The following is a 15,521-nucleotide window of genomic DNA, read 5'->3' on the forward strand; positions in this document are numbered from 1 at the left end:
GAGGACCAAATGAGAAATTATTTGTGACTGTGATCTCGGTTCCCTAATTAGCCGCTAGCTTGAGCAACTTTGTGTATAAATTAATTCATTAATTAAATACTCTGTATAAATGAATACAAGGGGGTGGGCGTGTAGCAGCCACCTGCACAGATCAGGGCCCACACAGCTGTAAACTCACCCCGGAGGAAAAGGCAGACCGAGAGAGACGTGAAGAAGGTTTTAAAAGGCTGCCTCCCTCCCTGGTGACAATGCTCATGGGATAGCTGTCCATGTATTGGCATTTTCCTGAGTACATGAGGAATTACTACAACCAGGCTGCAGAGGTTTCTGTGCTGTGGTGAATGCGTTTTTGTCAAGTGACACTGCAGTTTGACTTCCCTTTGTAGCTACATGGCCTTTTTTAAACCCAGATAATTCTGCTGACAAACAAATGGCACTGAATACAGAACCTCCTTAGCGGAGGTAAACAGTAGTGTAGCCTATTAAAAAGATCGGAACAGGGGGGGAAATAAGCATAACCTAGAAACCTACCATAACTCAAATTAATTCACGGTACATGTCTGCTTAACTTTTTATTCAGCCTTTAACTTTAATATTTGGTATCATTACCTGCATCAAGGTGTTATGTACTCGGTGCCGTTTGTTTGTTTGTTTGTTTGTCTGTTAGCAGGATTACGGAGAAACTACTGGGCGATTTTCATGAAACTTCATTGAAGGGTAGTATGGGCCAAGGAAGAACCCATTCGATTTTGATCGAGATCCGACTCATGAACACGCCTCCCGAACAAGAAATTGGCCTTGGCAGAGTGCCCTTCTACTTTGTTATATGCTCTTAAAACGACATTCAGAACCATTAGTGTGTGTATTTCTAGCATGAGAGGCTGTAGTAGATACACAGGCAGATATGTCCCATGTGGTTTCGATGTAGTGAACAACTGGAGTGCAGGAAGTTCCTCTGGTGAACCGAGAAGAGGATGTTCATATGTCACCGTTCTAGTTCCTTCTACCTGTCGGCTCAACCTGCCGGCCCAATTTATACAATAAGTGATGTTGAACTTTAGTAGTATTGTATCTTGGGTTGTGTATCTTCCTCCATGATAAATCCCCAAATCAGTGATTCTCTCCTATCTGTTGCTTCGGTCTGGAGGAACAGTGCTAGGAACAGTCTTCTAGCACATACTGTACTGTAAAGGAATGCCGACCAAGCATATTCTGACAATATAAAAAGAGTCATGCTGCTGAGTTGTTTTTAAGTGACTCTCATTGTCTTTATTAAACCCTGTGGAATGGCGAAATCTGGAAACGTACGCATATGGAACAAAGAAAACAATACTTTACCAAGTAGGCAAAAAAGGGCGAGGATGTGGTTTAGGGGGAAGAAGGAGGTACAAATGCAGAAGTGAAGAAGTGAATATAATGTGGATCAAGGTTCAGAAAGAGGTCGTGCCTTACTCCAGGTAGGAGGAATTAGTTTTAAAGCATCATCAACCCCCCCCCCCCCCCCCAAGTTAGCTCTTTTGCTCTGTGTAGGTGAATTATGAGCAGTGTACGGGCTTAGAATAGATGTCTGTCATACTGCACCGTCAGCAGTAACCTAGCTTGACATTGGTCCCACTTATGTTGTAAGTTCAAAGGAAGCTTATAGCTCTTCTCATCATGCAAAGTACCTACAGTACTATTTCTAGGGAGGGCAAGGGGGTTAGAGGTTAGAGGGAGCATCTTGCACAGTAGCTGGGAGGTCCCAGGTTCGATCCCCCATGATCCCAAATCCTGTAGGCTTGGGTCAATATGAAGTATGATCGATGGTTTCTGCACCCCGAAATGATCCCCGCCCGGCTACACCACCATGTGTTGCTTAGAATAGATCACAGTTGTGCAAGCTTCTAAAACTTGTTGTAAACCTATGATCTATTAGTGGTAACTAAGATAGTACTGCGGCTCAGGTGGAGTGGGTCATCAACTAATCAGAAGGTTGGTGGTTGGATCCCCGGCTCCTCCATTCCGCATGTCTAAGTGTCCTTGGGCAAGATACTGAAACCCAAATGGCTCCAGATGATTGCACCAAGCACCCTGCGTGGCAGCTTGCTGCCATCGGTATATGAATGTGTGTGTGAATGGGTGAATGTATGCACGTATTTGCGCTTTGAGTGGTCAGTAGACTAGAAAAGTGCTATTTCAATGCAGTCCAAATGCAAACAGTCGTCGTAACAAATTTGTCTTTTTAAGTCAAGTGTCTCCTCTTTTCGAAAATCAGCCCATTTGTGAAGCATAGTGGGTTGAGAGACCATCCTTCAACTGTGGGTTCAGAAAATGCTAGAAAGCTAGAAAATTGATTTATTGATAGGATCGACACAAAAACAGAGGGAAACTCAGAGCTGTATGGCAGATCAAGAATCCATGGCTTTTCCTCACACATTATTACTGTCTCACTCTCTACAGACCCTTCTCACGGGGGCCATTTTGTGTCGAAAAGGCAGGGTAAACAGAGGTGCAAGCAAAATACTAATGAGGGTTTCAAACTTCCATGTTTGGAATTTGGAAACCCTCATTAGTGTTTTGCTTGCACCTGTGTTTATTCTGCCTTTTCGACACAAAATGGCCCCCGTGAAAAGGGTCTATTATAATTAAATTTTCATTAAGCACAGCCATTATCTGTCCTCGCTCTGATGGCTGCTAGCTTAGATGATATTTCTTTGAATTTAACTTGTCAAAAGCGAATGCCCTGCTGCACAATTACGCACGCACGCACGCACACACACACACACACACACACACACACACACACACACACACACACACACACACACACACACACACACACACACACACACACACACCACAGATACATTTTACATAATGTAACAATCGGACACAAAAACACACTTTTGTGATCTTAATCCTATTTCGACACTGTAGTTGAGTCCTCTGACCTAATTAAACAGTATATCTGCTGTATCTGTCTGACCTAATTAAACAGTATATCTCTACTGTATCTGTCTGACCTAATTAAACAGTATATCTCTACTGTATCTGTCTGACCTAATTAAACAGTATAGCTGCTGTATCTGTCTGACCTAATTAAACAGTATAGCTGCTGTATCTGTCTGACCTAATTAAACAGTATAGCTGCTGTATCTGTCTGACCTAATTAAACAGTATATCTCTACTGTATCTGTCTGACCTAATTAAACAGTATAGCTGCTGTATCTGTCTGACCTAATTAAACAGTATAGCTGCTGTATCTGTCTGACCTAATTAAACAGTATAGCTGCTGTATCTGTCTGACCTAATTAAACAGTATATCTGCTGTATCTGTCTGACCTAATTAAACAGTATATCTCTACTGTATCTGTCTGACCTAATTAAACAGTATAGCTGCTGTATCTGTCTGACCTAATTAAACAGTATATCTGCTGTATCTGTCTGACCTAATTTAACAGTATATCTGCTGTATCTGTCTGACCTAATTAAACAGTATAGCTGCTGTATCTGTCTGACCTAATTAAACAGTATATCTGCTGTATCTGTCTGACCTAATTAAACAGTATAGCTGCTGTATCTGTCTGACCTAATTAAACAGTATAGCTGCTGTATCTGTCTGACCTAATTAAACAGTATATCTGCTGTATCTGTCTGACCTAATTAAACAGTATATCTCTACTGTATCTGTCTGACCTAATTAAACAGTATATCTGCTGTATCTGTCTGACCTAATTAAACAGTATATCTCTACTGTATCTGTCTGACCTAATTAAACAGTATAGCTGCTGTATCTGTCTGACCTAATTAAACAGTATAGCTGCTGTATCTGTCTGACCTAATTAAACAGTATAGCTGCTGTATCTGTCTGACCTAATTAAACAGTATATCTGCTGTATCTGTCTGACCTAATTAAACAGTATATCTCTACTGTATCTGTCTGACCTAATTAAACAGTATAGCTGCTGTATCTGTCTGACCTAATTAAACAGTATAGCTACTGTATCTGTCTGACCTAATTAAACAGTATATCTGCTGTATCTGTCTGACCTAATTAAACAGTATATCTGCTGTATCTGTCTGACCTAATTAAACAGTATATCTGCTGTATCTGTCTGACCTAATTAAACAGTATAGCTACTGTATCTGTCTGACCTAATTAAACAGTATAGCTGCTGTATCTGTCTGACCTAATTAAACAGTATAGCTGCTGTATCTGTCTGACCTAATTAAACAGTATAGCTGCTGTATCTGTCTGACCTAATTAAACAGTATATCTGCTGTATCTGTCTGACCTAATTAAACAGTATAGCTGCTGTATCTGTCTGACCTAATTAAACAGTATATCTGCTGTATCTGTCTGACCTAATTAAACAGTATAGCTGCTGTATCTGTCTGACCTAATTAAACAGTATAGCTGCTGTATCTGTCTGACCTAATTAAACAGTATAGCTGCTGTATCTGTCTGACCTAATTAAACAGTATATCTGCTGTATCTGTCTGACCTAATTAAACAGTATAGCTGCTGTATCTGTCTGACCTAATTAAACAGTATATCTGCTGTATCTGTCTGACCTAATTAAACAGTATAGCTGCTGTATCTGTCTGACCTAATTAAATAGTATATCTGCTGTATCTGTCTGACCTAATTAAACAGTATAGCTGCTGTATCTGTCTGACCTAATTAAACAGTATAGCTGCTGTATCTGTCTGACCTAATTTAACAGTATAGCTGCTGTATCTGTCTGACCTAATTAAACAGTATAGCTGCTGTATCTGTCTGACCTAATTAAACAGTATATCTGCTGTATCTGTCTGACCTAATTAAACAGTATAGCTGCTGTATCTGTCTGACCTAATTAAACAGTATATCTGCTGTATCTGTCTGACCTAATTAAACAGTATAGCTGCTGTATCTGTCTGACCTAATTAAACAGTATAGCTGCTGTATCTGTCTGACCTAATTAAACAGCATATCTGCTGTATCTGTCTGACCTAATTAAACAGTATAGCTGCTGTATCTGTCTGACCTAATTAAACAGTATATCTGCTGTATCTGTCTGACCTAATTAAACAGTATATCTGCTGTATCTGTCTGACCTAATTAAACAGTATATCTCTACTGTATCTGTCTGACCTAATTAAACAGTATATCTGCTGACTGCTGTATCTGTCTGACCTAATTAAACAGTATAGCTGCTGTATCTGTCTGACCTAATTAAACAGTATATCTCTACTGCAGTGGTTCCCAACCTTTTCCAACTCAGGGCCCACTTTTATGTCTCAAAAATGTTCGCGGCCCACCTCCGACCCCATAAATACAAAGGCCATATAATGCGTTCTCAGAGCACTTTTTTATTGAAAATTGAACATAAAGGACTGAACTGAATACAGGAGAAACATGTTGGAAGCTCCACAGTCACTAACACAGCACCTGTAACATGTTGCAACACCTTCAGTATTACAGTTTTCAAGGAGCTGTCCACACACACACACACATACACACACGCACACACACACACACACACACACACACACACAGACACACACACACACACACACACACACACACACACACACACACACACACACACACCAATCATTCAAGGAGCTGTCCATCAGCACCACACAGATGTCAGAAATGACAAGCAAGGGGCTGTCTGTAACAGGCTAATTAACAAATGATTAATAAATAACGGTATCCTTCAACAATGGAAAAATGCATTCTCATAACAATTTGACATCCAATATCAGATCCAAACAAAATCCAAATATCAGAAGAAAGCCCATTAAATCGATAGGGTTACAAATAAACACAAACCCAATATAAAGATGATGTAAAGATGAAACTTCAATTCAAGCAAAAGCAATAACATCAAATAAACAAAAATCATACTTTTTCAAGTATGATTTTTCAAAATCTTTCCAATTTTTTTTTTTTTTTTTTCGATTTTTTTTTTTCAAAAATCATACTTTTTTGGAAATGATTTGGCGGCCCACTTGCAATACCTTCGCGGCCCACCAGGGGGCCGCGGCCCACAGGTTGGGAATCACTGCTCTACTGTATCTGTCTGACCTAATTAAACGGTATATCTGCTGTATCTGTCTGACCTAATTAAACAGTATATCTGCTGTATTTGTCTGACCTAATTAAACAGTATATCTCTACTGTATCTGTCTGACCTAATTAAACAGTATATATCTACTGTATCTGTCTGACCTAATTAAACAGTACATCTCTACTGTATCTGTCTGACCTAATTAAGTGAGGTCTTAGACCATATTTCAAGCAGAAGGCGATTCGTGCATAATCTAATCCGATCACCCCCTGACGTCAGTCAAGTTCTAGTATGACGTGGTCAGTCAAAGTCTTAGTATGACGTCTGTAATGACGTCAGATATGACGTCAGTTAATTCTCATATATATAGCAAGGGTTCTACGTCACCTCTCTCTCTCTGGCCGATCATAGCAGCAGCTAGCTTCACGGCAGTCCATCTCCCCTGAAGCCGTCCTCCGAAGCGTTGTTTTGCCCCACCCACCTCCCCAGTCCGCCACCAACGAGTCGTGACTCCTGATCCTCCACGGGGGGGGGGGGGGGGGGGGGGATCTCCTAGCCTATGCAGATGCCCTCCTCTTGCCTCAAGAGCAGCGCCACTGGCTAATGGAGTCATGCGCCAAAGTAGTATAGCTGCTGTATCTGTCTGACCTAATTTAACAGTATATCTGCTGTATCTGTCTGACCTAAGTAAACAGTATATCTGCTGTATCTGTCTGACCTAAGTAAACAGTATATCTGCTGTATCTGTCTGAGCTGGCTCTCCAAATGCTTCTTAGCAGAGTGAGTTTTTGTTATACTGTGCATCAGTAGAGAGACGGATGATGTAAACGTCAGTTTTAGTAAGTCGACCTAGTACTCTCACATCTTTTCATCTCTCATCTCTCTCTCTGTCCCTCCCCCTTTTCTCTGTGTCTCTCTGTTGCTTTGTTGTTTGTTGCTAAAATGTTTTATTAAATGCAAGTACATAATTTTGTACTTTCTTACCATACTGATTTTCCATTATATCCTTCATACTTTTGACACCGACAGCCCTCCACAGTAACAATGTCACTGCCTGCTACAACCTGCTACAACCAACAGCTTTTCTGCGCTGGGCATATGCTAGGTTTCGACCTAGCCGTGTTAAATTATTGTTGTACTTCATTCCTCTCTTTCCTTCTTTCCTAACTTGCTTTCTCTCCCTCTTTCCTTCCTTGTGTCCTTCCCTCTAGCTCAGTGGCCTTGTGGTTTGAGACTGGGAGGTTGTGAGTTCGATCCCCGGCCGAGTCATACCAAAGACTATAAAAATGGGACCCATTGCCTCCCTGCTTGGCATTCAGCATCAAAGGGTTGGAATTGGGGGGTTAGATCACCAAATGACTCCCGAGCGCGGCACTGCTGCCGCTCACCGCTCCCCCAGGGGATGGGTCAAATGCGGAGAACAAATTTCGCACACTCAGGTGTGTGACAATCGTTGGGACTTTACCTTTACCTTACCTCTTTCCTTCCTCCATTTCCTCTTTCTTCTTCATCTTGCTTCAGTCTTGTCCTTCTCCATTGTTGTATCCTCTTGGTGCGACACTGGAATTCCATAGTTAGCTTGACTCATGTTTACTTGCTAAATCTCTCTCTCTCTCTCTCTCTCTCTCTCTCTCTCTCTCTCTCTCTCTCTCTCTCTCTCTGTCATTTTGATAAGCATGGCATTATGTAGCATTGCAGATAAGCAGCAGAAGGCAGCACCCAGGGAGTGGAAGCTGGCAGAGGAGAATGACTTGGCTTAACCTTGACTCCTAATAGAAGATAAACTACACGACTAGCATGTTCCAAGAAATGATGGTCTCGACCTAGTTTCAAGATGAAGACCAGACACGCTGCCTCACGCCACACGTAATCTAGTGACATAGCGACCTCATCATCACATGTAATCCTAGCGTGACGACAAGTGCAGTAATCCCAACGCACTTGCCTAGGTGACGGCGTTAATGTCGTCAGTGCCGAGGCTATGACGCGGCAGTATTTATAGCCACGCCGGACGCACCACCGCCCTTGTTCCCTGTCCTCTAGCCGCTGCACTAAGCTGATCCAATTCCTTCTCTGGAAGCCGCGTTTCACCCCACAAGAAGCATTATTATTATGAATGATGCAAGGATGCGGTGACGCACGGTGGTGACGGCCCGGCGAAGAAATGTATCATGTAGCATGTCTCAAATCTCCAAGTCAAGGAGGACAAAATACTAACATGTCACTTATTTGGCTCACATCACAATAGAAAAGTGCTTGATGCCAAACTAACAAGTGAAATGTTAGTATTTTGTTCTCATTGACTTGGAAATTTGAGATGTGCTACCTTCTCATATTTTTGGAACATGCACTGGATTTTGGGTTTAGCACTCCATTGAGAATCCCATTGTTGAAGCGCAACCTCCTTTTCCAATTCATACACAACTATAATGTATAATCTACATTTACAGTATATCAGGCATGTAGCATGACAGCAATCCAGAGTGACTTGGAGTTCAACAGAACAACAATGAGTTTCCTGCTGGGTTTCCCCCTTGAAAGTTTGTGGATTTGAGAAAACACAATAATGGCCTTGAAAGCTTTCAAAAATGTCTCTCTAACCCACAATTTAAAAGGCTTAAAGCCCTTTATCTCCCTAGTCCAGGTGTGTCAGAGAAGCGTTTGCTGATGATCCAGACGCTTGCAAGCGAGTGACTGAAGAAGTTTAGGATGCGAATACGATTCACTTCCAAGTACTGACTCTGCTGGGCCGCGTTAACTGAAGCCAAGTTGTGAAACTTTCAGAAGTGTTTTTTAACGTCATGAAATATGTATTGCACTCAGTTTTTATTCCACCTCACTTCTTTAGACTCGGCTAAGAGCTGGAAGCAAGGCGGGTAGTGTTTTCTCAAAGTCTGCAAAGTGCTTCGATCTAGCAGTTTGTTTTCTTGCATGCTCTTGAGGCTCTTGTGGTATTCTCTTCTAAACTTCTAGCCTTTTTTTCACCCATTGAGAACATTAAACAGCCACAGATATTTGAAGAATCCCCCATATCCAGTTCTTGGAGAAAACATGAAGATATATCGAGGATGTCTCATAAAGTTTACTGGATCCACCCAAATATCACAGGCTTGAATGTCAGAAGGTCAGATGGAGAAACTCAGGTCCCTGAGAACCAACACGCTTGAAAGGTTCTCAACTATCTGGGACCCGTTTTTGGCCTACTTCACCGAGGTTAAGAATGACCAGTAACTGAGGTTAGGGGTGACGGATGGCTCGCCCAGCTGGTATCTTATGGACCCTTTGCGTGGGATCCCGTGCACTTTTTTTTACAAACATATGCACCTTATGCGGCTGATAGCGCCATGTTGCAATGTTGATGTATGTTTTTTTCTTTTCTTTCCTTTCTTTTCCTGTGTCTGAGCCTGTTTGTCTTGTTTGTATATTTTTCTCTAAATTTTTTTTTTTTTTTTTTTTTTTACTGGATCCAGTTGCTAAAAGTGCTATCACTTTGACAGGAGGATTAAAGATACCCGTTATAGGTGGATTGGAGAAGGTTTGCCTTTTTTCAAATGGTGAATATCACATTTTGGAAGAAAACTGCTTGTTAGGCATTATGGATTCGGGTTGTCCGTCCGTCCGATGATCGTTAACGCGATATCTGCGGAACGCCTTGATGGAATTTCATCAAATTTGCCTCAAACATCGACGTGGACTCATGGATGAACTGATTAGATTTTGGTGGTCAAAGTTCAAGGTCACTGTGACTTCACGAACGCCATTTCCAAGTTCGTTAACGCAATATCTCAGGAACGCCTTGACAGAATTTCTTCCAATTTAGCTCAAACGTCGACTTGCACGCAAGGATGAACTTATTAGATTTTGGTGATCAAAGGTCAAGGTCATGGTGACCTCTCGAACACCATTTTAAAGCTCATTAACGTGATATCTCAGGAACACCTGGATGGAATTTCTTCGAATTTGTCTCAAACGTCCACTTGGACTCAAGGATGAACTGAATAGATTTTGGTGGTCAAAGGTCAAAGTTCAAGGTCATTGTGACCTCACGACCACTCGTTTCATGCTCGTTAACGCGATATCTCAGGAATGTCTTGACGGAATTTCATCAAATTTGCGTCAAACGTCCACCTGGACTCAAGGATGAACTGAATACATTTTGGTGGTTAAAGGTCAAAGTTCAAGGTCACTGTGACCTCACAAACCCCATTTCCAAGCTCTCAGGAGGTAGAGCGGGTCATCCATTAATCGCTTTGGATAAAAGAGGTCGGTGGTTCGATTCCCGGCTCCTCCAGTCTGCATGTCGAAGTGGCCTTGGGCAAGACACTGAACCCCAAATTGCTCCTGTTGGTGTGGCAGCACCCTGCGTGGTAACCTGCCGCCATCGGTGTGTGAATGGGTGAATGTATCTACTGACTGTAAAGCACTTTGGATAAAAGCGCTATATAAGTGTAGGCCATTTTTACCATTCTTTAACACAATATCTCAGGAATGCCTTCACGGAATTTCTTCCAATTTGGCTCAAACGTCGACTTGGACTCAAGGATGAACTAATTAGATTTTGGTTGTCAAAAGACAAAGGTTAAGGGCACTGTGACCTCACAAATGCCATTTTCAAGCTCGTTAACGCGATATCTTAAGAACGCCTTGACGGAATTTCTTCAAATTTGCCTCAAACGTCCACTTGGACTCAAGGATGAACCGATTACATTTTGGTGGTCAAAGGTCAAGGTCACTGACCTCACGAATGCCATTTTCAAGCTTGGTAATGCCATAGCTCAGTAACACCTTGACGGAATCTCTTCACATTCGGCTCAAACGTCAACTGCTCACTTGTTGGTGGAGGCATATATCCGCAGTGCAGTCGTTATCCGCGGTGCGGTCGTTCTGGTTTTCTAAATACGCATGGTTTCTTGAACCAGGCAAAAGAAAGTTCAAGAGCGTTGATAGAGATACATTTGCCTGGCACTGAGACAGCTCCCAGCAAACTTTGACGTCAAGTAGATGTTGATACGATGACCTCTCTACCAACACTAGAAAACCACGTAAATGAAAATTCTCGTATAATTTCTAAGCAGTCCCCAAAGCACTTTTATTAGCATTTTACCGTGCCGTAATATAATTTGATGAGAAATGTGTGCTTGAGGGAATTGATGTTGAACTTGGCCACCTCCTGGATGGCAGCGAGTGAAATGCTTGGTGGGGAAGTTATCAGTGAGCATGACGGAGGCCTTAGAGTGAATGAGGGGATTAGTGCATTTTTACACGGGGGCAGAAAGGGAAGAAAGGGGGGAAGACTGAGTGAGGAAGGAGATGGAGAAAGCAAGAAGCAATGGAGCAAATCCCCGGCCCTCAAGAAGATGATTGAGAGAATGAGGGGCACTTTACACGAGGACGGTTTCCTATGGTGACGGGGAATTATTGTTATCGTTAGTGCCTCCCTTTTAGACGGCGACGGTGAATTTGCGCTTAGGAAACGACACATTTTGAAACCACCCTCCAGAGCGAAATTCCTGGTGACGCTCCCCGCTGAGCGCTCCATGTAATCGCTTTGACGCGGCTCATTTCAGGAACTCTGACGTGCCTGCACACGCGACACACGCGATTACGTCATAGCCGTGCGCGAGTTACACAACAACATCAGTCAGGAAAACAACACGAAGAGAAGCAGACATGGATCTTACGGTTGTGCTCTCGTTGATGTTGCGGGTGCGTACGTGGCAGAACCAGATAATACTGGCAGTTCTACGAGGAGGTACACGGAATGACGAGCAACGCCCCGTTGACCATCACACTGCCACCTAGCGACCTGGCGTGTACATTACGGTGTTTTAAAAATTCAACAGCGCTCATGTAAACAGGGAGAAGGTGTGAAGGAAACGCTATTGTGTCGTTTCTTCCAGAAACTGTCCTTGTGTAAAGGGCCCCTGAGACTAGATTGGCGAGGAGAATGTGGTGCAGCTGCCAGCTGGAATAGACTGCTGAGAGAGACACACACGCTGCACTGGAGCTGGAATAGACTGCTGAGAGAGACACACACGCTGCACTGGAGCTGGAATAGACTGCTGAGAGAGAGACACACGCTGCACTGGAGCTGGAATAGACTGCTGAGAGAGACACACACGCTGCACTGGAGCTGGAATAGACTGCTGAGAGAGAGACACACGCTGCACTGGAGCTGGAATAGACTGCTGAGAGAGAGACACACGCTGCACTGGAGCTGGAATAGACTGCTGAGAGAGAGACACACGCTGCACTGGAGCTGGAATAGACTGCTGAGAGAGAGACACACGCTGCACTGGAGCTGGAATAGACTGCTGAGAGAGACACACACGCTGCACTGGAGCTGGAATAGACTGCTGAGAGAGAGACACACGCTGCACTGGAGCTGGAATAGACTGCTGAGAGAGACACACACGCTGCACTGGAGCTGGAATAGACTGCTGAGAGAGAGACACACGCTGCACTGGAGCTGGAATAGACTGCTGAGAGAGACACACACGCTGCACTGGAGCTGGAATAGACTGCTGAGAGAGAGACACACACGCTGCACTGGAGCTGGAATAGACTGCTGAGAGAGACACACACGCTGCACTGGAGCTGGAATAGACTGCTGAGAGAGACACACACGCTGCACTGGAGCTGGAATAGACTGCTGAGAGAGACACACACGCTGCACTGGAGCTGGAATAGACTGCTGAGAGAGAGACACACGCTGCACTGGAGCTGGAATAGACTGCTGAGAGAGAGAGCGGGGGAGAGAGACACACTGTCTCTACACTGTGTGTAGGGAGACACACGCTGCACTGGATGGATGGGATTGTTCTGGCTCCATTTCAATGGCTACAGCCAAAAACTGCCGTTTCCCTGACATTCACATTAGGCATATTGGTACACTGAGAGAGGCTGTGTGTACTGTATGTGTGTGTGTGTGTGCAGTGACAGATCCAGACAAAGGTAAAAGTCATATCTCTTGATTTAAGTTGAAGCAGCAGTTGAACCATGTGACACAGAAACTCTCCAGTGAAATCACTTCTTATTAAATCATCAACCACATTTAGACCATGTGACACCACAACTCTCCAACCCAATACCAGGGGAATTATTTGAAGTACCCATGAAATTAGTTTTACTTCCTGGAAAACATGACATACTAGCCGCATTCGGAATTGTTCACTCATCAGCTTTCTTAGTCTTCGTTAAGTGCACTTCCGCATTGGCTTCAATTTTGACAGAGCTACTGCCTTGTATGTAACACATTTATGTGTGATGAATGGTTTACACTTTAGATTAGGGGATGCAGAAAGCCTTGTAAATTAATTGTAAATGATTTACACATCATTTATAACAGGTGAGGAACACTTCATTTAGTAAAAGTTTATAGATGACTTACAACACATTTGTGATATGTTAACATAGCATGTAGGGATGTTCATTTTGAAAATTTTCCAAAATCGATAATCGGTGAGAATTAACGATCAATTATCGATTATCGATTTTATTAATACTTAGAAAATTTTCAATATTTTCATTTTTTTTTTTTTTTTTTTTTAACAAAATGAATGCCTATGGCAGAAAATACGAAAGACAACGTGTTCTCCTCAATGAACTCTTTATTTCAATGTGTCTCCTCTCCAACACTGCTGTCCCCGGCGCATGCCGGTGTGAATTTCTCATGTTTAAAACAGTTTTGTTGGCACAAAGGCCCGTGCCCAGCCAGAAAACTAGAGACTATATGAAGCTCCACCTCACGTTAGTCGGCTGTGCAATGGAGTGGGGCGAGGAGGAACGAATTCCACCCAAACCTAGTCAAATTTTTTTTTTTTTTTTTTTTTTTTTTTTTTTTTAATAATTAAAAAATCGATCCAAATGCCACAGGATCGATTCCAATCCTTAACGATCGATTATCGATTTTCGATAATTGATGAACATCCCTAATAGCATGTATTAATCATCTACCAATATATATTCATGTTTTGTAAGTGATTAGTTCATCATTAACTACAGGCTTATAAATGACTTACGACTGAACGTTATTATAAAGTGTTACCAAAATTGTTTTACTTGGTCAAACCAAGCGATTCAACTATATTTAGAATCAGCGGAGACCATATAACATTTGTGACTCGCATTTCTTTCTTTTTTTTAGGTGTTAGTGTTAGGGTACGAAAAGTCGACTTTGACCCAGTGAATTTCCGACTAGTGTTTTTGCTAGAAATGCCATCCCTAGTCTGAATGTGTCAGTAATCGTGCTGTGCTACAGCAACAGAGCATGTCTGTAGTTTTAGTCTGGTCTGAATGTGTCATGTCAGTAATCGTGCTGTGCTACAGCAACAGAGCATGTCTGTAGTTTTAGTCTGGTCTGAATGTGTCATGTCAGTAATCGTGCTGTGCTACAGCAACAGAGCATGTCTGTAGTTTTAGTCTGGTCTGAATGTGACATGTCAGTAATCGTGCTGTGCTACAGCAACAGAGCATGTCTGTAGTTTTAGTCTGGTCTGAATGTGTCATGTCAGTAATCGTGCTGTGCTACAGCAACAGAGCATGTCTGTAGTTTTAGTCTGGTCTGAATGTGTCATGTCAGTAATCGTGCTGTGCTACAGCAACAGAGCATGTCTGTAGTTTTAGTCTGGTCTGAATGTGACATGTCAGTAATCGTGCTGTGCTACAGCAACAGAGCATGTCTGTAGTTTTAGTCTGGTCTGAATTTGACATGTCAGTAATCGTGCTGTGCTACAGCAACAGAGCATGTCTGTAGTTTTAGTCTGGTCTGTAATCGTGCTGTGCTACAGCAACAGAGCATGTCTGTAGTTTTAGTCTGGTCTGAATGTGTCATGTCAGTAATCGTGCTGTGCTACAGCAACAGAGCATGTCTGTAGTTTTAGTCTGGTCTGAATGTGACATGTCAGTAATCGTGCTGTGCTACAGCAACAGAGCATGTCTGTAGTTTTAGTCTGGTCTGAATGTGTCATGTCAGTAATCGTGCTGTGCTACAGCAACAGAGCATGTCTGTAGTTTTAGTCTGGTCTGAATGTGTCATGTCAGTAATCGTGCTGTGCTACAGCAACAGAGCATGTCTGTAGTTTTAGTCTGGTCTGAATGTGACATGTCAGTAATCGTGCTGTGCTACAGCAACAGAGCATGTCTGTAGTTTTAGTCTGGTCTGAATTTGACATGTCAGTAATCGTGCTGTGCTACAGCAACAGAGCATGTCTGTAGTTTTAGTCTGGTCTGTAATCGTGCTGTGCTACAGCAACAGAGCATGTCTGTAGTTTTAGTCTGGTCTGAATGTGTCATGTCAGTAATCGTGCTGTGCTACAGCAACAGAGCATGTCTGTAGTTTTAGTCTGGTCTGAATGTGACATGTCAGTAATCGTGCTGTGCTACAGCAACAGAGCATGTCTGTAGTTTTAGTCTGGTCTGAATGTGACATGTCAGTAATCGTGCTGTGCTACAGCAACAGAGCATGTCTGTAGTTTTAGTCTG

At 42.7% G+C, this 15,521-nt stretch overlaps 1 protein-coding gene across 1 annotated transcript in view; it reads left to right on the forward strand.

Annotated features, from left to right (window-relative positions):
• sh3bp5b (SH3-domain binding protein 5b (BTK-associated)) overlaps nt 1–15,521 on the forward strand; it is a gene marked incomplete at its 3' end in the record, with an annotated part of 114,095 nt that overhangs the window by 28,840 nt on the left and 69,734 nt on the right. The gene's annotated exons all lie outside the window — the stretch shown is intronic.

This window comes from Poromitra crassiceps (genome assembly GCF_964638095.1).
Source record: "Poromitra crassiceps genome assembly, chromosome: 1".
Taxonomy (NCBI): Eukaryota; Metazoa; Chordata; class Actinopteri; order Beryciformes; family Melamphaidae; genus Poromitra; species Poromitra crassiceps.